The 25,057-nt window shown below is 41.7% G+C and overlaps 1 protein-coding gene across 2 annotated transcripts in view; it reads right to left on the bottom strand.

Moving 5' to 3' along the window:
• Positions 1–25,057, bottom strand: part of BTBD7 (BTB domain containing 7) — an 80,449-nt gene that overhangs the window by 19,055 nt on the left and 36,337 nt on the right. The window lies entirely within an intron of this gene.

The raw sequence follows: 25,057 nt of genomic DNA, 5'->3' as shown, positions 1-25,057 counted from the left end.
TGCAAAGAACTCAGAATTGCCTTAATTATTTTGTATAAAAGCTTAAAGCTTTGGTACTTTCTGCAATGAAGTCAAGTACCTATGTTGTCACAAACTGTTTTAAATGCTATTTCTGTCCAAACTTCAGTTAAACTTCGTAGAATTACGGCTAATCTAATTATTTGTTGTCAGTCCTGCAGTATCCTAATGGTAAACTTTAAGCATTTGAAAGCTTTTATTAAACACATATTTCAGCCACAAATACTTTGTCAGACAATTGTTATTTGGAATTCACAGCTAAAGAAACATGATTACTATACATTCATTATGCATATACTTTAGATAACAGGGAATACTATTGAGAAGACCACATCATTTTCTTCAATTGCAGGCTTGAAAAGTGCCAATAATTTTGCAAATCAAAGAAGCTCAATCCCTTAAGTATTTTAAAGGACTCAATTGTGAGAAAAGCAGGGAGATCATGAATACCATACAGGAGGTTGTTCAAAAGACACACAGAATATATTTATGAGAACAAGGCAGCATACTGTTTTATTTAATCCATTTGGGCTGGTGTATAATGAATAGAAAGGCAGCACATTTTTAGCAAAATCACACACAGATTTTGTATAGAGAATGGTGTGCTCCAATAGAATGCAAATATTTTACACACATTAGTCAGAGTTTGAAAAAAAGAGTCAACATAAATGCTTACCCTCTAAAATTATTTATTAGCATATCAGTATCTATGTTAATCACATATGGCATATCAATTGCCTACAAGCCACCTCATTTTCAAAATCTTTCCAACTGATCATCAGAAGTCTAGCCAGCAAATTTACATTATAGTAGCCAAAGTCACAATGCTGTTTGTAAACACAAGGACTGCAGTAGGTTGTTATTTTCCTTCTTTCAAGAACCAATACAATGGTACCTTAGGTTAAGTACGTACCGTATTTTTCGTCCCATAGGACACACCGGCCCATAGGACGCACCTAGGTTTTTTTGGGGGGGGGGGAATAAAGGAATTTCCCTCCCTTTATTTCCCCCCAAAAACCAGGTCAGGGAATCCAAACCAGGTCGGGGAACAGCAGTATGGCGGCGCTCCGCCTCCCCGCTGTCCCCCGAGCTTGTGGGGCTGCCTGATGTCTGCCCGAAGCACGGGGCGCTCTGCTTCAGCGCGCCCTGCGCTCTGTGCAGCAGGCTGCAATCCGCAGCCTAGGGAGCCCTGCGGGAACTCCCCAGGCTGCGGATGTCTGCCTGGCCCTGTAAGAAAGGCGAAGGTCAGTGACTTTTTATCCAGCTAGTATTGAAGTGCTTTTAACTACATCTTGATGGGGTAGATGATACTGTTTATCAGCTTGCTGTGGAAAGTTTCATGCAGCTGCTAAAGGCCAGGTGGGCTTTTCTCCAACTTGGCTGCATTAGCTGCAAACTCTATCTGAAAGAGGGACCTGCTGAACTTAGGAGAACTTTCTTCTGGACAAGATATGCACAGAATTGGGCTGGAGAGATTTTAAAGCAGTCAGAACTGCGAGGTCAAAACGTTAATATATGATGGCTGCATATACAAAGACCACATAGGCAGAGAAGACAGCCTGGGATTTCAAGCTCTAAAGTGGAAACATGTAGGGACCCTCTGTAACATATGAAGTTGAGAATCATATACAGTGGTACCTCGGGTTAAGTACTTAATTCGTTCCGGAGGTCTGTTCTTAACCTGAAACTGTTCTTAACCTGAAGCACCACTTTAGCTAATGGGGCCTCCTGCTGCTGCCGTGCCGCCGGAGCCCGATTTCTGTTCTTATCCTGAAGCAAAGTTCTTAACCTGAAGCACTATTTCTGGGTTAGCAGAGTCTGTAACCTGAAGTGTATGTAACCCGAGGTACCACTGTATAGCATAGTCAGACCTTGGTTGTCGAACATAATCCATTCCGGAATCCCGTTCGACTTTCGAAACGTTCGACAACTGAGGATCAAAGGGCGGTCAGAAAAGTCAATGGAGAAAAAAGGGGGGAAAAACTCCCTGGAAGTTTCAAAATCATTTGAAAACCGGAGCAGTTACTTCTGAGTTTTCGGCATTCAGGAGCCAAAACGCACGATAACGGAGGTGTTCGGGAGCCGAGGTTTGACTGTATACACCTTCAATGACTATGCCTCTACCAATGTACCTCTTACAGGTATCAATGAAGACAGTGGGATGCTTACAAACATGCTGGGCTTCAAAGTCAAATTTGAGTCCCATCCATCCTTGTCACAGAGATTATATTCTAGACAAGTTAAGCCACTGCACAACACAGAAATATGATAAGAGAATAGCAAGGTTTCAACGGTAAAGAATCACATGACAGCTTGTCAAACTGCAGAAATGTTAATCTCACAGTCGGATCATTTCAGCATTAAGCTTGCTGACAACTCAAGGTTTCACCTGTTCAGTGGCGTGGCATTTGGGGGGGGGGCACAGGGAGCGGTTGCCCCAGGCGCAAAATTGTTAGGGGTGCAAAATTTCAACACCCAGCGCTGCCTCAATACCGATGCACACTTCCATCATTGGACTCCACTGAAAACGGTTTCTCCATGCAAACTAGGAAGTGACCTCTCCAGACAATGGAATGACTCTTGTTATCTCTACAGCTGCAATCTCCTGACGCAAATGCCATTAGGCAGTTCAATGTACACGCGTACTCCAACCATTTCCCACCTCCCACTCTCCGCACAACCCTGGCAACCCACGCTACACCACTACACCTGCTACTTGCTTTTTCCAGACTACATCCAACCTATCCAACTTCTGCGTACAAACTGCCAGAATGAGCATACCTCATGATGAATATAGAATGATTTCTAATCCTCATAGATGGGCTGGAGCCTAAAAGAATAACCTGGGTCCACTAGACCAGTAGCCTTTAACCTTTTCAGATCTGGGACCTATCTTTAACACAAACATGCCTTATGGGATTTGTTTCTTAATTCTTTACCATCTATTTGCATGCTGGGAGTGCCACTGTTGTGACACCTTAGATCAGGCCATGACCCACCAGTTGAAGAACAATGGACTAGAGCAGAGTGACATTAGAATTTGCTAATTTCAGTTGACAAGGGCATGTCTACTGGTTGTGAAGCTCAATAGATCAGCATTAGTTCTATAAATAAGAAATTCCTTCAACTTTAAATTCTCATGATTATTATTTTTTGGTGGGGGAGAATCTGACAATAGTTGCATCTAATTTATTAACCCTCAACTAATTAAAGTACTTCCCTCTTGCTACCTATAGAACAGGCAAATCCAACTTCCAAGAGACAGAAATCTACTCCCACTATAAGAAAACTAGCAGTGATCTACTCACTGGATTGTCCAGAATTGTTGAGCTTTTTGGGGAGAGGCTTAAGCTTTTTTTGGGAGGGGGGTTGATCAGGACCACACGATCAACCATGACCACAGACACCCCACGGTCGACAGGTGGATCACAATCATCTGGTTGGACATCCCTGCTATAGAAGAAAGCTCAGCTCAAGGGAGCAAACTTATAAGGGGTCCATATCCTTTCAGCCCCCCAATAAAATATTTGAGGGTGCTAGCCCCCCCACAAGTTTATGGGCATTGCCATTGCTCCTCCTCTGTGAGAAAGTGCCTTGAAGAACACTGCTGCCAGCCAGCACTTGTTCGCACACTCCCCAGTTCCCTCCCTCCCCTGCCCACCGCTGCTCTGTTGCCGGGCTTGGGGATGGGAAGTGACACCAATGGAGGCAAATGGACTGTCTGCAGGAGCAAATGATCAGGGTGGGGCTTACCTGCCCAGCACTCAATATTTTATTCAAGTTGTCATCTCTGGTTCGTCTCCCATTTTCTCTGAAAAAGAGGCTCTTCAACTTTATTCTAAAATACTCGTTGTTTTTTTTAAAAAAAATTCCTAACCATGATGCATAAGGCCCAAGAAACCACTATGACAAACTACACAACCCACTCCTCCACGGTAACAGTCCTTTCGACTTCAGGGGGGAAATATCAGAAAAGCTCTACTGGCAAGAGAGATACAAGACCAGCATGGCTCAGGAGATTTGTCCTAGTATGTTTGAGGAACAGATTAACGTTTCTAAACAAGGCAAATGAATTTTCATCAAAGGCACGATGCTGCATCTAATCTTGCATAAGGATTCTCTTTCTGCTTAATTCCACTGCAATTGTGTACAAGCTGGTTGTAAAACTGTCATGTTTACAGGCAAGTAACTCTCAAGGTCTTGAAGGAGACAGATGAAAAACATATATTTTTGGTCACAAGGAATGGAACAAACAGCTGGTCAAAAAGAGAAATCTTGCCACTGTTCTAAATATGTTTGTTTTGAAGTGATTAAAATGGGGTGGCAATTTCTCCTGTGCTAAAAAGCTGCTCAAGAAAAAGCCTCAAGAAAAAGCCTTTGCCCACAATCCATTGCTAACAGGGAAAAATCTGCACGAATGCAAAGCTACTAACCAGCTAATATGTCTGATATGTTTTTAGTAACCAAGAATGTTTGGCAAGGCTCATGTTGACAAAAGGAAGATGCATGATAGATGAACCCCAATTCAGCATCCTGAGAACCTCAGCTTTGTTTCTTCTTAAGCATAAATTTCTAGATCTTATGGCTGTGATGGCAGGCTTGAATGCACTCAACCAATATGTGATGACTTATATCAAGAGGTGGTGGGGAGAACTAGGTAGAGCCTTAAAATTATCAGTGTCCATCAGAGCCCCTTCCCTCTCTCCATATCCAGAGGAAACCAAATTGACTAAAGTATGCAAAATGAGCACAGGGAGGGAAGCCATTTATTTCACTTTTGTAATTTATACTGTCACATAATTTTAATATTTTTAGCACATGCTTTGTACATCCTTGACAAACATTTGTTGCTAAAAGAAACTCAGCTTTTGTTTTGCTAACAGAAGCCTCTATTATCCAATCATGAACTTAATGAACTCTGCTGGGAACAAATGTGCAATCTACAACCCTCGGAAAACAAAAGCAAAGGCGCCAATTTTAAATAATCAAGCAGGACAGCACCCTTCATTTATGTATAATATCAAGATATATTACATGATGGCAAATTCAAAACAGAGTAGACTTGTTTAGAACTCCAGTTACTGCAGACTTCAGCAACTGGCTTCTTTAACATGCTATGCCTTCTAGCTATGCATGAAATAATGACAGTGGTGAGGGAGAAAAGTTTATGTAGTTGTTGTTTTTTTTAAAAAAAGGTTAGCCCTTCACATGTAGCTCTGAAGGATCTTGGTCATCTGCAAGATCCAGAAGTTGCTTTGATCCTATTAAAATTCAGTAGAACACCCTTCCCACAGATGAGTTTTGCGAATGCAGTAACTCAAAATGGAATGCAACATACAAGAGACTGAGCTAGTTTACACATCACACAAAGCCAAAGCTCTTTAGCCACTAACAGCTCATGGTTAGCGAGGAGAGAACTTAACCACAGACTTCCGGAGGCGGCGCCAGCGATTAATGGCGGGTTTCCTCCACCGGAGGAAATCTCACTGAGAATTAAGGGTCGGATCCCGCTTTCGGCGTAGCGGGGGACCCTCAAAAAATCACAGGCGGGAGAAGCCTGTGAGCCTGGAACCCAGCGGGCACATTTGGCGCCCCCCCCAACCCGGTAGGAAGCCCGGCAACGGGCTTTGAAGCGGAGCGGGGAGAGCGCTGTGCTGTGGGCTGTCTGCTCGTTCGTGGTGTGAAGCCGCAAGCTGTTGATCGGAGAGCGCTGCCTTTCTTCCTTAAAATCCGGACCTGAAAATCAACGATCCGTGAGTAGGATACAATTTAAATTGGAACTGTATAAAACTGGAATCTGGCCGAAAACGGAAAGAGGCTTAAAAAGGAAGTCAGCCTCTTTATTTGTAGATAAAATAAAGCATTGAACTTGAAAGCGGAAGCAACTGGAAAGTACGTTTTAGCGGACTTTAATCCAATCATCCAACCTGGACTTTTCCCTTTCTAAATTGAGGGAAAGGGGGGGAGAATTGTGGATGTGATTTCTTCATAAAGAGTGGAAAAGAAGGGATTGAACCACCACTCAATTCCCTGGGAAAGGATCTCCAGATCTCAGGAAAGAAAGAGAGGTACTGTCTTGTAATATATTTTGACAGCTAGTCCTGCACAAGAAATAAAAGTTTGGACAATTTATGTGAATATATATCTCCTGGTCTTAAGTTAAAAATTCTGAATAGACTGTTTTCGTCCTGAATAAACTAGGGGGGCTTAAAAAAAAAAAAAGGAATTAAAGTATCTAAGAACTTTTATGACTGTTACAGTGTCCCCCTAGCGGAACTTGGAACTGTTACAATTTGTTACAGTTTGTAGCAGACTTGAGGAGTTCTCACACTGCCTGGCAGGAAATTTCCACTGTTCAATTTCAAATACGTGACTGACCTTGGCGTTATCTAAGGAATGGCAGATGGGAAAGAGAAGGCGGATGCTTCGACTACAAGATCGGGGAGGCCTCTTCGCACAGAAGAAGGATTACAAAGGAGATTTTCGGCCTCAGGCCCTTCTGGAACCTCAACAACAGCCTCATCGGCACAATTAAAGGTAAAAAGCACGACAAGTGAAGAAGCCTTTGCTCAAGTTTTGGCCAAAGTTAATGAATCTTTGAATAAAATAAGTCAACAAGTAGCAGAGGCTTCTGATAAGATTGATCAAAATACAATAAGTATTAACCAGAATACAGCAAGTATTAACCAGAATACAGCAAGTATTAATCAGAATACAGCAAGTATAAATAATTTGGGCCAAAAAGTAAATACTAACACAGAGACTATTCAGAAATTATTAGAGGAATCGGCCTCAATTCGCCAGATTGCTGAAGAGGCTAAAGAAATTGCTACAACTTCTGCTACGGATGTTAAAGAGGTTCAAGAGGAATTACCAACACTGCACAAACAATTGGAAGACCACAAACTAACCCTGTCTATGATAGATTTGAAGGAGAAGCAAGTGAATCTTCGGGTCAGATCGGTACCTGAGGTGGAAAAGGACAACCTAGCTGAATTTCTCACGCAGGAATTTTTGGACTTTTGGGATCCAGAATTGGTAAAAGACAGCTTCAGAATAGTAAATGCCTTCAGACTCGGGAGAAGAGGAGAGAAGAAGGTGAGAGACTGTCTGATTACTTTTCGAACAAAAGAAGAGAGGGATAAGATTTTGGGCCTACATTTTAAGAAGACACTGGAAATCCATCGGACAAGGGTGGAAATATTCAAAGATATTCCGAAATATCTTCTGGATCTCAGATCAAAATATAAAGACTTGGTTACCCTGCTGAGAAGGAACAATATCAATTTCAGGTGGGAACTTCCTCAAGGCCTGTCTTTTAGCTACAAAGGAAAGAAGAGGAAAATAAGATCGGAAGACGACAAAGACAAATTTTGTAGAGACCACGGAGAAGGCCTACAAAAATAACTATCTCCGGAACCAAAAGACCTTTCGAAAGAAGGGATACCACCGACGGATGAGGAACAGGCACTAGGTGCAGTAGGAGGAGAACTAAAACAATAACATCATGGCCCTGCAACTTTTAACATGGAACTGTCGGGGTTTGAATTCCCCTCAGAAGAGGAAGTCAGTATTTCATATATTAAAAAAGGAACAATTGGACCTAATTTGTTTACAAGAAACACACATAACAAGATTACACAGGAAATTGTTGATAAATAAAAGACTTGGTCAGGAATGTATTTCGTCAGATAAAGTTAAAAAGAGAGGGGTTGTGATTTACGCAAAAGACAATTTATCACCAAAATTTGTTTTTAAGGATGACCAAGGAAGATTTGTGGCAATTGAAATTCAAACACAAGGAGAAAAAATTTTGATTGTAGGAGTTTACGCACCAAATGATGGGAAATCTGATTTTTTTTAAGAAGTTGCATGAGACCTTGATGGACCATATGGATTACAACATGATTTTGATGGGAGATATGAATGGAGTGGTATCTACTTATATGGACAAGGCACAAAGACAGGTAGTCACCAAAGATGGTAGACTACCGAAAACCTTTTTTGACATGACAGACAACTTGGACTTAGTGGATATTTGGAGAATTAGAAACCCCTTGGCAAAAGAGGGAACTTTCTTTTCTGAAGCCAAAATGACTTGGACAAGAATTGACCAAATTTGGATAACTAGAGGAATGGCACCAAAGACAAGAAAGGTGGAAATCTGCCCGAAAATTTGCTCCGACCATAATGCAGTTAAGATGGAAATGAGATTAACACCAACTGGCTCCTTCAGATGGAAGATGAATGACACCTTATTTAGAGATGAAGAATTTCTTAAGAAGGCCCAAAAAACTCTAAGAGATTACTTCGAGATAAATCTTAGTTCCAACGTGGAGAAAAGAGTAATCTGGGACGCAAGTAAAGCTGTTATGAGAGGGTTCTTAATACAACAGAATGCGATAAAGAAAAAAACTCAAAATGAAAAGAAGGATAAAATTATGAACAAAATGAATGAATGTGAAAAAAGACTGCGAGTAAATCCCAAATCTCAAGAGATTCTGAGAGAGTTAAAGTTATATCAAGTACAATATATGAAAATAATGAATCAGGAAATAGAATGGAAGATTAAACAAATGAGACAAAAGACTTTTGAATCGGCCAATAAATGTGGTAAATTGTTGGCATGGCAAATGAAAAAGAGACAAAAATTAAATACGATTACGAATTTAGAAGTGGAAGGAAGGAATATACAGAACCCTGCAGAGATTAGAAGTTGTTTCCAGAAGTATTTTAAAAGACTATATACTCAAGGGCCAGTGAAAGAAACAGATTTAGACCAATTTTTGAAAACAAATGGACTACAAAAAATATCTCAAGAAAAGAGACTAATTTTGAATGACAGAATAACTGAACAGGAAATAGAAGGTGCCATTCAAAATATGCAACTGGGTAAATCTCCAGGACCAGACGGTTTGACCTCTAGATACTACAGATCTTTAAAAGAATGGTTAATTCAACCATTGAAAGAGGTCTGTAACGAAATTATGGAGGGGAAGAGGGCACCAGAGTCGTGGAAAGAAGCATATATTACACTTGTACCAAAAACAAAGACTGAAAAGACACAACTTAAGAACTACCGCCCTATATCATTACTTAATGTGGATTACAAAATTTTTGCAGATATTTTGGCAAAGAGATTTAAAAAAGTGCTGTTGGAAGAGATTCATAAAGACCAAGCGGGCTTTCTCCCAGGAAGACATTTGTCTGATAATTTGAGGAATATAATTGATATTTTGGAAAAATTAGAAGTGAATATAAACACTAAAGCAGTGTTGATATTTGTAGATGCGGAGAAAGCCTTTGACAATATTTCTTGGAATTTTATGAAGAAGAATCTTCAGGGTATGGGGGTAGGCCAAGGTTTTGAGAATGGTATAAGTGCAATTTATTCAGAACAAAAGGCTAAACTAATTGTAAATAATGTTGTGACGGAAGAACTTAAAATTGAAAAAGGGACACGACAAGGTTGCCCAATTTCCCCACTTCTTTTTATTTCGGTCCTGGAGGTTCTGCTGAATATGATTAGAAGGGACCAGATGGTTAAAGGTATACAGGTCGGAATTAAACATTATAAATTGAGAGCATTTGCAGATGACTTAGTATTGACGTTACAGGAGCCAGAATCTAGTACAAAAAGGGTTTTAGAACTGATTCAAGAATTTGGTCAAGTGGCAGGATTTAAATTGAACAAGTCAAAAACCAAGGTTCTAGAGAAAAATTTAACACCGTTTGAAAAAGAGAGGTTTCAGAATGAGACAGGTTTAACAGTGGTTAAGAAAGTTAAATACCTGGGGATTAACATGACAGCAAAAAATGGGAATTTATTTAAAGATAATTATGAAAAATGTTGGTCAGAAGTGAAAAAAGATTTAGAAATTTGGTCAAATTTGAAGCTTTCACTGCTAGGCCGTATTGCTGTGATAAAAATGAATGTATTGCCTAGAATGTTGTTCTTGTTTCAAACTTTGCAGATCGTGGACAAAATGGATTGTTTCAAGAGGTGGCAGAAAGATATCTCTAAATTTGTCTGGCAGGGCAAGAAGCCTAGAATAAAATTTAAAATACTAACAGATGCAAAGGAAAGAGGTGGATTTGCCCTGCCAGACCTCAAACTTTATTATGAATCAGCAGCCTTTTGCTGGTTGAAAGAACGGCTACTTCTTGAAAACACTGACATTTTGGACTTGGAAGGTTTCAATAGTGTATTTGGATGGCATGCATATTTATGGTATGATAAGGTCAAAGCACATAAAGCATTTAAAAACCACATTGTCAGGAAAGCGCTATTTAATGTTTGGTTAAGATATAAGGATTTGTTAGAAAATAAAACCCCAAGGTGGCTGTCACCAATGGAAGCGAAAGCCTTGAAAAAGGTCAATATGGAGGTCAAATGGCCGAAATATTGGGAAATTTTGGAACAAGACGGAGATAGACTGAAATTGCAGAGTTTTGAAAAACTAAAAAACAAAGTGCGAGACTGGCTTCATTATTATCAGATAATGGAGGCATTCAAATTGGACAGGAAAATTGGCTTCCAGGTGGAAAGATCCAAATTAGAAACAGAATTGTTAGAACCCAAAACTAAGAATTTGTCAAGAATGTATAACTTGCTGCTGAAATGGAATACTCAGGATGAAACGGTAAAATCGGCTATGATTAAATGGGCACAGGACGTTGGACATAACATTATGTTTGCTGACTGGGAACAGTTATGGACCACAGGTATGAAATTTACGGCATGTAATGCCTTAAGAGAGAATATTATGAAAATGATATACAGGTGGTACATAACCCCAGTCAAGCTTGCGAAAATCTATCACTTGCCCGATAACAAATGTTGGAAATGTAAAGAAACTGAAGGTACATTTTTTCACCTTTGGTGGACGTGCCCAAAGATTAAGGCTTTCTGGGAAATGATATATAATGAATTAAAAAAGGTATTTAAGTATACCTTCCCCAAGAAACCAGAGGCCTTTCTCCTGGGCATAGTGGGCCAAATGGTGTTAAAAAAGGATAGAACTTTATGTATGCAACAACAGCAGCAAGAATACTCATCGCAAAGTATTGGAAGACACAAGAACTTCCCACGCTGGAGGAATGGCAGATGAAACTTATGGACTATATGGAATTGGCGGAAATGACTGGCAGAATCCGTGACCAGGGAGAAGAGTCGATGGAGGAAGACTGGAAGAAATTCAAAGACTACCTTCAGAAACACTGCAAAATTAAGGAATGTTAGAGTGATGTTGGATTGAAAATAAGTGGTTTCCAGCTGTACAGGTTAAAGTTAAGGATAGATTAAGATTAAAGATTAAGATTAAAGATGTTTAAAGAAATGGAAATTTGATAATAAAAGGGAAAAATTTAAAGCTATATGACATTAAGAGCAAGGATTAGGTTTAAAAAAGTTGAAGTTATATATTTTAACATTTTATTAAATTAAAGATTGGGATTAAAAAAGTGGAAAAGAAACTGCTGGACAAATAATGTGGATTGGAATACAAAAAAAGGAGGTATGAGGAAGTCCAGAAAATAAGTAATCTAAAATTGGAAATGGAAAAGAGAGTTTGTTTTTAATTGTTATGTTTTGTTTTTATTGTTAAGTTTTGTATTGTTTTTTGTGTGTGCTGTTTTTCTTTTTTCTTTGTTTAAAACCTTAATAAAAAATTATTAAAAAAAAAAAAAAGAGAACTTAACCACAAGCCCGGGGTTGGACAAAAAGACCTGGGGAGAAGCAAAGTGACTGTGAGTTCCTTTCCAAGAACTTGCAAGTTCTCATATTCAAGTCAATAAACAATGGTTTCTGGGCCCAAAGTTGTTGTGTCTAAATTAGGCCTTAGCTTGAGAACTGTACTGCTGCACCTTGTATGAATAGCCGCCCTTTCTAAGAAAGGCATTCAGATTTTTAGTTCCTGCACAGCTTCCACGTGTATCACTCTTCTGGAATCACTGCAACAACACCCTTGTGGAGGAAAGGGTGTGACAGAGCAAGCCCTTAAGTTTCCAACGTCACAATGATCACCACCCTCTGCATGAGCTAAATAGGGGGTGGGGAGAAGACCCAGGTAACTACAAACCGTGAGCTTGATGTTTATACTGGGAAAGGTATCAGATAATTCAACAGTTGGTCTGTGACACTTAGAAAAGGATGCTGTGTCTACTAAGAAATCCAGCATGGATTTCTCAAAAACAAGTTACCGTATTTTTTGCTCTATAGGATGCACCCAACCATAGGACGCACCTTGTTGTGGAGGGGGAGAAAAAGAAAAAGAAAACCTCCCCCTCTCTGCTCAGCGCCTCTTCAGCGAAGCGGCAGGAGAAACGGAGCCCCTTCCATTTCTCCTCCCGCTTCTCTGAAGGGGCGCTGCGCAGCTCTCCCTCTCTGCTGAAGCCAGGAGAGTCTTGCTCTCCCAGCTTCAGCAAAAGGAACCGGAAGCCTTTGGAGCGCAGCGAGAACTCGCGCTGCGCTCCAAAGGCTTCGGATTCCTTTTGCTGACCTGAAGCCTTTGGAGCACAGCGCGTGGTCCCGTTGCGCTTCAAAGGCTTCAGACGGCTATCCCTGAAGCCTGGAGAGTGAGAAGGGTCGGTGCACACCGACCCCTCTCGCTCTCCAGGCTTCAGCGAAAGCAACGCGTAGCCTCCGGAGGGGGGGAGGGAGTGCTCCCTCTGCTCTTCAGAGGCTTCGCGTTGCTATCGCTGAAGCCAAGGAGCCTGCATTTGCTCCATAGGACGCACACACATTTCCCCTTAATTTTTGGAGGGGAAAAAGTGCGTCCTATAGAGCGAAAAATACGGTATGTCAGATGAATCTCATTTCTTTTTTTGATGGAGTTACAAGGTTGGTGGATCAGGGAAATGCTGAGGACATGATGTATCTTGATTTTAGTCAGGTTTCTGACAGTCTTCCATGATAGTCTCATGGAGAAGTAGGTAAAATGTGGGCTGGAACAAGGTAACCATTTTGTGGAGTTGTAGCTGGTTGAACCCAAAGTGTGCTCACTAATGGTTCCTCAACATCCTGGAAAAAAAGGGACAATTGAGGTGCAAAAGGGTTCTGTCCTGAGCTCATTGTTGTTCAACATATTTTATAAATGACATGGAGGAAGGAATTAAAGGAGTGCTGCAGATAACAGATTGGAGAACTGAGCCCAAACTGACAAAATGAATTTCAATAGGGACAATGTAAGGTTCAACACTTAGGGAAGAATAACCAGCTGCACAAATGTAAGATAGGAGAAAAGGATCTAGGGGTCTTAGTAGACCGCAAGCTTAATGTGAGTCAACAGTGTGATGCAACAGCAGCAAAAAACCCCTAATACTATTCTAGGCTGCATCTACAGAAGTATAGTGTCCTGGTCAAGGGAAGTAATAGCACCACTCTATTCTGCCTTGGTCAGACCATGCCTGGAGCGCCGCGTCTAGTTCTGGGCATCCCAGTTTAGAAAGGAAATTGACAAGTTGGAACGTATGCAGAGGAGTGTGACCAAGATGATAAAGGGTCTGGAAACCAAGCTTTATGAGGAACTGTTGAGGGAATTGGGTATGCTTAGCTTTGATAAGAGGAGGCTGAGAGAAGAGATGATACCAATCTTCAAATATCTCAAGGGCTGTCACATGGACGATGGAGGAAGCTTGTTTTCTCCTGCTCTGGAAAGCTGGACCTGAACCAATGGCTTCCACTTACAAGAAAGGAGATTGCAACTAAACATCAGGAAGAACCTTCTGATAGTTAGAGCTGTTTGACAGTGGAATGAACTCCCTTGGAAAGTGGTGGACTCTCCTTCCTTGGAAGTTTTAAAGCAGAGGTTGGAAGGCCATCTGTCATGGATGCTTTAGCTGAGAATCCTGCATTGCAGGGGGTTGGACTAGATGACCCTCAGGGTCCCTTCTAACTCTTCAAGTCTATGATTCTATGGAAATGTTAAGAGTGGGCAGAAAAGAAGACAGCAGAGTTAGCAAACAGGGACACAGTCTGTCAATGATCATTAGTATTTGTTTGAAGCCCTGCATTCCTAGAACACAAACAGGCTGCTGCAGGGGGAAAAAATAGGTCATTGCTTTCAAATTGCTTCCCTGCTGGAGTTCAATTTCTTTGAAATGTCAATTATAACTTGACTGTGTAACAGGCCAATCTTCCATTCTCACTGCATTAGTGTATTTACTGTATACCATATTTATTTCTGCATCTCAAAAGGTAAGCAAACGATTAAAGCCAGCAACTGGCTTGAGACTAAGTGAATAAAGGAATAAACAGAAAAACAACTGCCTTGTGATATGTGTCCTTTGACTATTTCAGTATTCATGCTCCAGTGATCTACAACTTTGGCATATATCCATTGTTCTGAAGCCAGCACCATGATTCAGTCTATAAGCTTTTCTGCTCTGGGATATCTAATGTTTGGATGTTTCAATCACGGTGAAATCCAGTGAGTTTTTGGGCACAGGATAATACATGCATGCAAATGAACATTTGAAATTGTTAATGCCTCAGAGGAAACAGATACAGCAGGAAAATCATGAAGAATGATTAATGCAAACAACATCGGAATACCAATTTTGAATTCATTTTAATGTTTGGAATACTAAAAAGAAACTTACTGCTTAGAAGTGGTGCAAAGCAAATACTTCAAAAATTTATACAGACCATGTTACAAATATTTCCTCTCTGTGTCATCCAAGATGAGGCATAAGCTACTTACAGAAGCAGGGACTGTCAAAGAAACACTTTGCATGCGGTGGGAGGCTGGGATTTGGCACCTGAAGCTAACAAAGCAGAAGCCCACTCCGGAATATAATGATCTCAGGAGAGTTCTTTAGGATTTCTGTTAAGAAAGGAGGGGGCCAAACCATGGTGACAATCACTGCTGTACGTGTTTTTGACACATAGCCCATTTTACATGACAAGTTTGAATCATGGGCAGAGTTTCCTGCTGTGTTCCTCTGCGTTCAGCAATGCAGCACATACAGGGCTCTGCCAAAAGCAAGCGCAGACAAAACCTCACGGACGGTCAAAAGAAATTCCATTAACGTGGCACAATGCAAATATATTCCAGCTTGGGCAAAGCTACAGCCATGACCACTAAGTTCTGTGTGCTCTGTACACACACAAAACACACTTAAGCTTCTCAAATGGATACAATCATTTTTAGGCTGAAATCCTAAACATACTTATTTGGAAACCACTGGAAATTAATATACTCTGTGTAAATAATCTTATGATTAGAGTGTTAATCAAAATGGACTTTAAGGCATTTATATGGTGCTGTATGCCTCTGAATACTAGTTACTAGGAATTGCAAGTGGGGAAGAGTGGTCTTGCTCTCTGATTCTGCATGTGAGAGTCACATATGCACCTGACTGACTATTGTGAGAACAATATGCTGAACTAGATGGGCCTTTGGTTTAATCCAGAACGGGTCCACTTACATTCTTTTATAGACCTGAAGTTAAAGGTAAAGGTAAAGGTAAAGGGACCCCTGAGCATTAGGTCCAGTCGTGGCCGACTCTGGGGTTGCGGCGCTCATCTCGCTTTACTGGCCGAGGGAGCCGGCGTACAGCTTCCGGGTCATGTGGCCAGATTGACTAAGCCGCTTCTGGCGAACCAGAGCAGCACATGGAAACGCCGTTTACCTTCCTGCCGGAGCAATACCTATTTATCTACTTGCACTTTGACGTGCTTTCGAACTGCTAGGTGGGCAGGAGCAGGGACCGAGCAACGGGAGCTCACCCCATCATGGGGATTCAAACCGCCGACCTTCTGATCAGCGAGTCCTAGGCTCTGTGGTTTAACCCACAGCGCCACCCGCGTCCCTGAAGTTAGGGTTGCCATATTTCAAAAGGTGAAAATCCGGACACAAAAAGTTGAGGTTTTTTTAGGGCAATCGCCCAATAGTCCCTCCATCGCTGTTTGAGCCAGAGCCCAGGTAGCCCCCACCAGATCCCGAGCCTGAACCAAAGCTGCACACACACAATTTTAAAAAATAAATAAAAATCCAGACTATTTGCTTTAAAATGCAAAATTCCACCCAGATGGGGATGTAGGACCAGTGGAGGGAGAAGAGGGGACAGTCTTGCTCTGGAGTGAAAGAGATTGTTCACTATGATTAACATGTTATTAAAGCACATTTCCCCCCATATGATAATGCTGTAGCAGCAGCTAGAGGAGAGAATGGAATCATGTTTTCTTAGCACTCCAAAGTACCTTATTTTTTGCCCCATAGGGTGCACCGGCCCATAGGACGCACCTAGTTTTTTTTGGGGGGGGGGGGAAATAAAGAAAAAGAAATTATTTCCCCCCCAGGCGCGGGGCTGGGGCAAGGGAAGCCCAAGCTTCCCCCGACCCCAGCCCCCAGAACAGGCAGCTCTCCGCAAGCCTTGGGAGACAGGCGCGACTTCCCGCCGGGCTCCCACGCCTTGCGGATATCTGCCTGAAGCCCAAACCAGGTCAGGGAACAGCGGGGTGGTGGAGCTCTGCCTCCCCGCTGTCCCCCGAGTTTGTGGGGCTGGCGGCAGGGAGAAGCGCGCTTCTCCCCACCGCCAGCCTCCAAACCAGGTCGGGGAACCGAAGCCCGGGGCGCGCTGTGCAGCGTGCCCCAGGCTTCGAGATGCAGACTGCTATCCGCAAGCCTAGGGAGCCCGAAGGAAACTCCCGTGGGCTCCCAAGGCTTGCGAAGAGCTTCCTGAAGCCTGGAGAGCGAGAGGGGTCGGTGCGCACCGACCCCTCTAGCTCTCCAGGCTTCAGCGAAAGCCTGCATTCGCCCCATAGGATGAACACACATTTCCCCTTCATTTTTGGAGGGGGAAAAGTGCGTCCTATAGGGCGAAAAATACAGTACTAGTTTGAGTGCTGGGGAAATACCCCAAACAGAAACCCTGCCTTGAGAAAACTGGGTTTCTACAGGAAGTCAGCAACAAGTATACATTACTGTACTGAAAGCAACAGTCTAACTATGCAAAATGGAACCTAACATGGCTTAATGGATATTTTCTTATTGTAGGGACCCAGACAGCAAAATAGGATGTACAGCTAGCAATCTGCGATAATATACACCCTTGTGCAAATTAATTGAAAAAACGATGTTTTCTATTTTACTCATAATCCTGTACTCAAAACAAACATGAAAAGTCAGTTGGATCATAATGGTGTCGGAAGCCTGCAGCCAATAGAATGAATGATACACATGTTCTATGAAAGAGAGTTATTCCAGAGCTGTAAAATAGGTATCCTGATGGTACTGGGATATTGCAGCAGGACCTATCCCCTGTCACACATCGAAAGTGGTGAAGAAATTCATGACAGAGCAGCAAATGCAGGTACTTGATTCGCCAGGGAATTCCCCAGACGCAAATCCCATTGAGAATTTGTGGTTATATGCAAAAGTCGCCTCCGTGCTGTAGACTGTATAACTATGGAGAAACTCATTCAGGCGCCGATTCAAGTGTGGTACAGGTATCTGAAAATCAACAGTGACTGTTCGAAACTAGTACAGTGGTACCTCCGGTTACGAACTTAATTCGTTCCGGAGGTCCGTTCTTAAGCTGAAACCGTTCATAACTCAAGGCGCGCTTCCGCTAATGGCATCTCCCGCTGCGGCCGGTGTGCGACTTCCGCTCGCATCCCGGGACAAAGTTCACAACCGGGAGCATCTACTTCTGGGTTAGCCGAGCTTGTAACCTGCCGCGTTTGCAAAGAGGACAGTACGTAACACGAGGTTCAACTGTAGACTCCATGCCAAACAATGTTCAAATGCTGCTTAAAAATAGCGGAGGTCATATCCATTACTAATGTACGTATATGTGAGTTTTGTACATGTATATGTGAGTTTTGTACAATAAACTACATTGTTTGTTTCAATTAATTTGCACAAGGGTATATAATATATGCACACCTCAAACATGTTTAATGTCGATTTGAACAAATACAGTATCTGCCCTTCAACGGTAGCCATCCAACAACTGTTTTGACAACTGGATGATGGAATGGCTGGGGAGGGAGAGGAAGGCAGGAGTTTGACAGTGTGTCTAGGAGTGGGAACAGGAAAGAGGTTCAGCAGCAGAGCTAGAGAAATATCCCATAATATTTCAGCAGTGTTTATCTGATCTTCCAAGACTGAGGTCATGTTTCAAGTCTTTCAAGTTTGTTTGCTACCACAGTTTCCATAACAGTTCCAATTTCAGCTCTCTAAGGAAGAAAGCGACACAATATTTAAACCAAGAATCTTTGCATTTTTACTGTCATATTTTCTTCCACTTCGTTTCCAGTTCCCTCTTTATGGCAACTTTAAGACACAAGCTTGTACTGTATTTGCAAATTGTTTATGCTCTACTTTTTCTTTTGGCCTCATAGCCTTTGTTTCAAAGCAGCATTTCCTACCATAGATTTAGGCATGAAGCAGAGAATTAATCTAATATTTACTGCAGCAGAAAAAAAATACAAAAGCAAAGTGAAGGAATAAAATGCCTTCCTAAGAAGCCAAACAGCAGTTTCCTTTTTCTTATCGGACAGGCTGTAGGTTAGGTCATTTGTTTTCGGCTGCATAACTGCCAGGTACAAACATTGCTAGTTTCTTTGAATTATGTTGGAAGTGACTCCTTTCCCCTCAGGATTTCAGAAACAGATATCCATGTGATCTTTTCTCTCAGGGTACACGAGAAACTGTGCAGGAAAGAACACCTTATTTCAACATGGCTATCTTTCAAGACACTGTGTGATAACAAACTCCTGGTCTCCCCCATAACGTTTCATTGGCCACAAGAGTAGGCAGCATTTGGGAATTTCCTGGTAGGGTTACAATGAGTCAGCTTGAGGACCTTGTTCCAGCTTGTTCAGTTATTTGGGAGGACGTTCCATTGAACGTTGAAGGATTTACTTCTGAATAAACTTGTTTAGAACACTTGGTTTAGCTAACTGCTCTAACTGAGGAAAGCCGGGGAAAAAGACTGTGAAAACACAACATTGATTGCTTTATGGATGATCAAATAAGAAAAGGGAAGGCCACATGTCAGATGCAGAACATATATCTTACATGCGGAAGGTCTCACACTTAACGCCCAGCCCTTTCAGTTAAATTGTCGGTAAAAAGAGATGGGAAAGACCAATACCAGTGACATAGCAAAACTGCTGCAAGTCAGCATAGACAATGCTGGACTACACAGACCTATGGCAGGGGTGGTGAAACTGTGGCCCTCCAGAAGTTGCTAGGCTACAACACCCAACATCCCTTACTATGGGGCATGCTGACTGGGACCAACATGAGTTGACCAACCATCATCTAAAGGCTACAGGCTCCACACTATTGACCTATGACCTGACTCTATATAAGGTAGGGATGAGGAAACCTTTTTCAGCCCAAGGGCCACGTTCCCTCCTGAGCAGCCTTCTGGGGCCCACATGCTAGTGATGAGCAGGGCAAGAGGCAAAAGTGGGCTGAATATCAATTGTAAACTTTGCCGTCGTACAGATGTTACATTTGCAGCTCTAAAGATGACCTCAACATGATCCAAGTAAACCAGTTTAATAAAGTCTCCAAATTCAGTGTTTGGATTCCCACTTTCTCAAATGGCATTATAACGACGATATTTCTATTGGAAGAAATAACGTCACTAAAAGCTTCATAATGGTTGGCTCTGCGTTCAGCTGCTGTCGAAATGGCCTCTAGCATAGAAAAAGGGGTATGTTTCCACACAATTAAGAGAATGATGGATGCTCACTTAATCAGTTGATTAGTATAATCAAGATACATGCCATTTGACACTTTTATTCAAATTGCTGATTTTCAAATTAGAATACAGGATAATTTACAAAGGGATCAAATAGCATAGTTATTCTGATTACAGGATTCATTTATTAAAACACATAAGACATACAAATAAAAATTCTAGGGACCATTGGTGCCTTAATCCTAATGCCAGAACTAGGACTGATGGAAGCTTTTCAGGGTCTCAGGCAGAGACCTCTTTCAAACCTGTCACCTAAATTTTTCCTCCCCACTCAAGAGAGAAATTACAGTGGTACCTCAGGTTAAGAACTTAATTTGTTCTGGAGGTCTGTTCTTAACCTGAAACTGTTCTTAACCTGAGACACCACTTTAGCTAATGGGGCCTCCTGCTGCTGCCGCACCGCCGGAGCACGATTTCTGTTCTCATCCTGAAGCAAAGTTCTTAACCTGAGGTACTATTTCTGGATTAGCGGAGTCTGTAACCTGAAGCGTCTGTAACCTGAAGTGTCTGTAACCCGAGGTACCACTGTAACTTGATTTCCCCCCAAAAGATATCAAAGCACAGGGCAGGTTATAACTGAATGTATATAAGATACAGGTATCACAATTCTAATTTAATGCTCTAACGCAACCTGAGTTAATAGATTTGTTGTAGTGGCGTTATATTATTTTATACTTCAATCAAAATCCTGGACTGCCAACAACGAAAACTTCCCTTGCAGCCCATAATATGTTAAAAACTGTGAAGAACCTCAACAGGAGATGACAGGGAATGAACCCAGGGCTCTTAGCTTGAGTCATGACCCCACCCCTTTAAAGAGTAATAGACCTTATCTTGCCCTCAGCATGGTGCAAGATGTTAAACCTCTAGTTGTGTTTTCTGATCCTTCAAACACACAGCAAGTCATCATTTATACCTGCTGTTCTTAACAAACATAGTTTTGGTTTTCAGTACATTTTGCTTCAATCAAGATGGTGGTCCAAGACCCCAAAAGTCCAAGACCCCAAAAGTCCAAGAGTTGTGGGCAAAAATCTCTAGGTGGCAAAAAGCCACAACTGTTGCTGCTTTATGCCTCCCAGCAGCCCCTTCTTAGTTTCACCTCCCCTCCAAAAAAATCAATACTGCTGCTGTTCTCGCCATGTCAACACCTCCTCCTGCCACTTCTCCCAGAGAGTCCTTCCTGCCATCAAATTCAAGCCAATGATTTGAAGGAAAACTTGGGAGTGCTGCCAATGCTTCCTTTGCATCAAGAAGCTGGCATTTTTAAAAAATTGGCACTATTTTCTGTTGCCAAGTTCAGAAAGAACTAACTTTTGGATTCAAAGGGAGTGTACTTAGAAGGTACTCGATCCACTTTAGTTGTGGTTTTAAGTTTCAAGTCACAGCTTGACATTAGGCGTGGGAAAGGCAACCATGGTTTCCCCTAAACAGACTGTTGAACCAATCTTCAATGTCTGCCTGGGTCTAATTAGGCCCACAGGCTAAAGGTTCCCCACCCATGTATAACAGCTCCACTAACGAGAGGCATGACGACAGTCACAAAGGAGGAGAGCCCAACACTTCTCTCCAGCCAACTGCTGCAACTTCTAATGAGGCACTAGGTTTTGCAAAGCCCATCCCCAGAGTGGAACATAAAACAGAAGCTATCTCATGAATTAATGTGTCCACCTTGATGAATTATCAGCAGCACCAATCTGCACGTATCCATGAAGTGTTCAGGAGCTATAGCCAGCAAACGCCAGGGCTTCCTCACCCAAATCTAATTATTTATTGATTTCCCACCCTAGTCTAATTTGATATTGACATCTGGAGTTTTGAGGCTGCCACTGCACTGTTCTTCTTGCACCGCATTTTAAGTAGCAACAACCAGTGTCTGTTGATTTAAAAGCCTCTTACTGCTCTCAAGTTTCCCAAAATGTCCTCAATACGTCAAGGAAATTATGTCAGCTCTTTTGCATAATCTGCATAGCCAATCGTTCTTTTTTTTTTTTTTTTTTTAAGAATCCAATCTTCTTCAAGGAAACACAATGCCTCCATATGGAAATTTAGTGAATGAGGCTGTTTTAAAGCACCCAGCTCTTCTATGGCTGGGGGAAATGACATGAAGAGTTCATTTACTGATTTCAAAAGCATGTTCAGCACCTTCATATTTTTCACAGAGGCTTGGTGCAAGTTTAGCACTTTTCAGCATAACTGAGACAGGGAATGAACTTCCCCAGCAGAAATCTCCACTCTTTCCTTAAAGGTAAAGGACCCCTGACAGTTAAGTCCAGTTGTGGACAACTTTGGGTATGTGGCGCTCATCTCGCTTTACAGGCCGAGGAAGCCGGCTTTTGTCCGCAGACAAGTTTTTCTGGGTCATGTAGCCAGCATGACTAAGCCGCTTCCAGCATAACGGAACACTGAAACCAGAGCAGCGTATGGAAACGCCATTTACCTTCCCGCCAGAGCGGTACCTATTTATCTACTTGCACTTTTTTTGGCGTGCTTTCGAACTGCTGGGTTTGCAGGAGCTGGGACCGAGCAACGGGAGCTCACCCCATTGCGGGGATTCAAACCACCGACTTTCTGATCGGCAAGCCCAAGAGGCTCAGTGGTTTAGACCACAGTGCCACCTGCATCCTCAATTCTTCCCTTGGTTGCACTAATTATGGTTTAGCAGTATATCAGTTCAGAGCTACCAACCACCACCACCACAGCTTGACTCAGACCAACGATCAGGAAAGATACTACCAAGCACACGAGGATGCCAGCATGGTTAATGAGTAGAGTCAAGGAAGTTATTAGAGGAAAGAAGACATCCTTAAAAAAAAAATGAAGTCCTGCCCAAATGAGGAGAACAAAAAGGAACATAAAATTAGGCACAATGAAGTTAAAGGTGTGCTTTAAAAGAGGTTAGAGAATCAGAGAAGTTGAATAATTTTTGTCTTCACTGTGGAAGATGCAGGGCAAATACCTGAACCAGAACAATCATTCTTTCCATGTTATCAGGGTTCACCCTTAAGCATCATTTGACAAACCTTGATTTCAAAATCTGGTTAACATGGAAACATTAGTTAATCATTGTTGGTATCAAATCTAAGGTAAACCAGGGAAGAGAGGAAATAATTCATCCCAGGGAAGCAAAGGAGAAAAGAGAGGGAGTGTGCCATTATAAGCCATAATTTGGAAATCTGTAGCTAGTACAAAATGCTCAATTGAGCAGCCAGATTTGTACACATTTGTACACAGGGCTGAAAGATCAATGTTGACTGCCCATGAGCTACTAAGCCAGGTTCAAAATTGTGGCTACTGACATTTGAAGCACTAAACAGCTTGGTACCAGGATACCTAGCAGGCTGCTTCTTCTAGTTCTGTACAGAACAATCCAAATCATAAAAGCTTTCAAGGAAACCTTGCTGGCGAGTCACTTGGTTTGGAGACCCTGCCTACTCTGAACAGTATGTAAGCCAGCTGACTGTGGCCCCTTGGAGTGCATCAGGACCAGGTTAACATTATTCACTTGTGTAATAATTTTGATTTAGTATTTGTTATGTGGTAAGTCTAGATTATTTCAATGTAATATTGATTTCCCCCCAACATTTATCGACAGTTGGTTTTGTCTTATTGTTCCTCGACTCTACTATGGTAGGCATTTTGATAGTGTTAAATGTTTTATTGTGAGTCATTTTGGGCACAGTTTGCTGTGGAAAAGGAGGACATGGCTAAACAAAGTATTAATAGGTGGTCAAGGTAAATGTGTGTTCTGCAAAAATCCCAATCTGTGTGTGGCTCTTTGTAGACTCACTGGTTGTTCATCCTTGCTGAAAAACATTCCCCAAAACATTCCCCAAAGTCCTGAAGTACTGTGTCCAAATTTTCTGCATATTCAGTAAGATCTCTGCTGTGCTCCAAAGAATGCCACTGGAACTCAAAGAGTTTAGTTGGGGGGTGGGGGAAGAGCTGCACAAGGATCACATGGTGATGTTTTGTAGTTAAAGGAAGAACACATACACACTTTTTGGCCACTGAGTAGTGTGCGCCATGCCAACCCCCTGAAAATTTCTCAGAAAAGAGGCAGAAACACAGTGAGTGGTAGTGGAGGAAGAGTTCCCAAAAATGGTGGATGGGGTTCAGTCCTGTACTGGTATAACCAGATCAAAGAATCTGTGGCACAGATGTGAAAAAACAGCATTTTAATATCTTATGTTGACTTTGTCTATAATAAAGTACCACATCGTTCAGCGTCTCTTTGGAGGGGGTTATGTTGTGATTTTTATTTTTAAAGCTAAGGTTGATTTTAAGTGCAGAAAAAGAAAAGAAAAGAAAGAAATCATTTAAGAGTTTCCATGAATTACATTGCGGAATGATATTTGAAATAAAATTGAGAGGTGAAAAGTATGCAGATGTTATAGATGACAAATTAATGACTTGAACATAGGGGCATTTCAGGTATTATTCCCATAGCAACTAAAATTTCCCTCTGCCTTTGGTGTTTCCGCTAATAGACATCAATCCCTCAGAAAAGAAATAGTCAATTGGCAGAATGCCATCAACATTACAGTGTATGGCTCTGGAGATTCCTTGTACGAACCCCCCAAAACAGGACTGTGGCTGATCACATGTTTTCCCAGTACAGCCACATACACCTGTTTGCCAAGGGGCTTTGTCTTAATGAGATTTGTATAGAAAGCTGCATTTCACACAAAAAAAGCATTTTTTTAAAAGAGTACCATAGCCCTGTTCTATTGCATAAATTATTTTTCTCATCCAACTGGAGGCTAAAAACAAAACAAGCTCCACCCCCTGTAGATAGTCACGAACGTGCTCAAAATGATGAAATTGGGGTGGGGGTGGCAGATGTTTAAATTAAAAACAGAACTCCCTTGCGTATTTCAAACATAATTTTTATTCCCATTAGCCTTTCCCAAAGCACTGGAACAAGTTCCATATTTGCCTAAATGCTTCCCTACTGTAAAATTTCCAAAGGGTTGGTCTGTTGTATCCGAAGCAAACAATACTTTCACCTTAAAGACTAACAATTATCATTACATAAGCCTTTGTGGACCTGGCTTCCACTAAAAAACAAGAATTATGATGATGATGTTCAAGCGAGTTGCCCAAGGCGTTTGATATTTTGCATTAATACATACACTAAGAATTTATAGATCATTACAGTGGTACCTCTGGTTAAGAACTTAATTCGTTCTGGAGGTCTGTTCTTAACTTGAAACTGTTCTTAACCTGAAGGACCACTTTAGCTAATGGGGCCTCCCACTGCCGCCGCACGATTTCTGTTCTTATCCTGAAGCAAAGTTCTTAACCCAAGAGACTACTT

The sequence above is a fragment of the Podarcis pityusensis genome, assembly GCF_964106645.2.
Source record: "Podarcis pityusensis genome assembly, chromosome: 1".
Classification (NCBI taxonomy): Eukaryota; Metazoa; Chordata; class Lepidosauria; order Squamata; family Lacertidae; genus Podarcis; species Podarcis pityusensis.
This window is presented reverse-complemented; position numbering and strand designations above follow the sequence as displayed.